Here is a 2,500-nt window from a genome sequence, read left to right on the forward strand (position 1 = left end):
TCATGAGAGCTAGCATGAGTTAGCTACAGGAATGTAACAGGAAGTAAGTGCAGGATGTTAAGGAGGACGTGACGTGAGGGAGGACGTGATGTGACGTGATGTGGCATGAGGGAGGACGTGATGTGACGTGATGTGACGTGATGTGGCATGAGGGAGGACATGATGTGGCGTGAGGGAGGACTAGATGTGACATGAGGGAGGACGTGATGTGACGTGAGATGAGGTGATGGAGTACATGACGTGACGTGAGGGAGGACATGATGTGATGTGAGGGAGGACATGATGTGACGTGAGGGAGGACGTGATGTGACGTGAGGGAGGACGTGATATGACGTGAGATGAGGTGATGGAGTACATGACGTGACGTGAGGGAGGACATGATGTGACGTGAGGGAGGACGTGATGTGACGTGAGGGAGGACGTGATGTGACGTGAGATGAGGTGATGGAGTACATGACGTGACGTGAGGGAGGACATGATGTGACGTGAGGGAGGACATGATGTGACGTGAGGGAGGACGTGATGTGACGTGAGGGAGGACGTGATGTGACGTGAGGGAGGACGTGATGTGACGTGAGGGAGGACGTGACGTGACGTGATGTGATGTGAGGGGGGACGTGATGTGAGGGGGGACGTGATGTGACGTGAGGGAGGACGTGATGTGACGTGAGGGAGGACGTGACGTGAGGGAGGGAGGACGTGGCATGACGTGAGATGAGGTGATGGAGGACATAACAAGAGGGAGGACAGGTGTCTTGGTGAGGATTGTGGAAGGACAGATGCGTCTCATGAGAAAAACAGCAGCCACAGAGACGCGAGTGTTTACTGAAAACAACAGTGTGCCATTAAAAACACAGGATTCCCTCAGATCTGCTCCATCAGCATGAGGGCGTGAGGAACAAGGGCACGATAAGGTTACCATAGAAACCAGGAAAATAAGACATAGGACAGGTTTAACCCTCGCGTCACTCCCCGGTCCACAGCCATGTTTGGAACACCACGTTATCTAACCGCTGCACTGAAGACGTGACGCTTCTGAACACTTTTACTGACCAACGCTTCACTCACTGACCAGCAGAAAGCTTCTCTTCATCCCCACACTTTACTGCTTTTCTGTCAGCGGCTGGAAAAAAACATAAACTTCTTGTTGTTATTTTAAGAGAAAAACAGAAATAAATAAATAAAAACTCGCCTTTAATGAGCCTCAAAACACATTCCTGAAATTCCAGCCGGTTTTGGTCAATTACTTGTTTAGAAAAGCCCAAATTTCAGCTTATAAACTCAGGAAGTGACTGCAGACAGGAGGAAGTAGCTGTGAGAGCGGAGTGCGTTTCCTGTCACGAAGGAAGTGGACGCTAAAGGAAAGCTGAAATGACGCACTGGACCACGGGGATGAGTGTGAGGTCAGTGTGAGGACTGAAACTTTAAAGAGAATAACGAGTGACACGTCAACACACACACACACACACACACACACACACACACACACACACACACACACACACCACCCAGTACCCCTGTTCTCTCTTTGCAGGAAGTCCCTCCCCTTTCCTGACTCTCTCTGTTTCACCTATTTAATCTCTCTCTCATTCTATTAAGTGTGTTTTCAGTGTGTGTGTGTGTGTGTGTGTGTGTGTGTGTGTGTGTGTGTGCGCACATGCAGTTAGTGTGTGTTTGAGCACAGTGTGTGTGAGTGCGTGAGAGTCTGTTTGTGCATGCAGTGTGTGTGAGCACAGTGTGTGTGTGGTGTGTGAGAGAGTGTGTGCATGCAGTGTGTGAGTGTGTGTGTGAGCGCAGTGTGTGTGTGTGTGTGTGTGTATGTACAGTGTGTGTGTGTGTGTGTATACAGTGTGTGTGTATGTATATACAGGGTGTGTTTTTGTGAATGCAGTGTGTGTGTACAGTGTGTGTGTGTACAATGTACGGTGTGTGTGTGTGTGTGTGTGTGTGTGTACAGTGTGTGTGTGTGTATGTACAGTGTGTGTACAGTGTACAGTCTGTGTGTGTACACTGTACAGTGTGTGTGTGTGTGTGTGTGTGTGTGTGTGTACAGTGTGTGTGTACAGTGTACAGTCTGTGTGTGTGTACAGTGTACAGTGTGTGTGTAGTGTACAGTGTGTGTATGTATACAGTGTGTGTGTGTGTGTGTATACAGTGTGTGTATGTGTGTGCACAGTGTGTGTGTGTGTGTGTGTGTGTGTGTGTGTGTGTGTGTGTGTGTGTGTGTGTGTGTGTGTGTGTGTGTGTACAGTGTGCAAGTACACCTTGGAGCTGCACACTGATCAGTATAAATATCAGCCTTGTGTGTATCTGAGGCCCTGAAGCCTAAACTGAAGCCTAAACTGAAGCCTAAACTGAAGCCTAAACTGAAGCCTGAACTGAAGCCTAAACTGAAGCCTAAACTGAAGCCTAAACTGAAGCCTAAACTGAAGCCTAAACTGAAGCCTAAACTGAAGCCTGAACTGAAGCCTAAACTGAAGCCTAAACTGAAGCCTAAACT

The 2,500-nt window shown here is 48.6% G+C and overlaps 1 protein-coding gene across 1 annotated transcript in view; it reads right to left on the reverse strand.

Moving 5' to 3' along the window:
• Nucleotides 1–2,500, reverse strand: part of foxo1b (forkhead box O1 b) — a 21,722-nt gene that overhangs the window by 3,759 nt on the left and 15,463 nt on the right. The gene's annotated exons all lie outside the window — the stretch shown is intronic.

The sequence above is a fragment of the Tachysurus fulvidraco genome, chromosome 20, assembly GCF_022655615.1.
Source record: "Tachysurus fulvidraco isolate hzauxx_2018 chromosome 20, HZAU_PFXX_2.0, whole genome shotgun sequence".
NCBI classification, from domain to species: domain Eukaryota; kingdom Metazoa; phylum Chordata; class Actinopteri; order Siluriformes; family Bagridae; genus Tachysurus; species Tachysurus fulvidraco.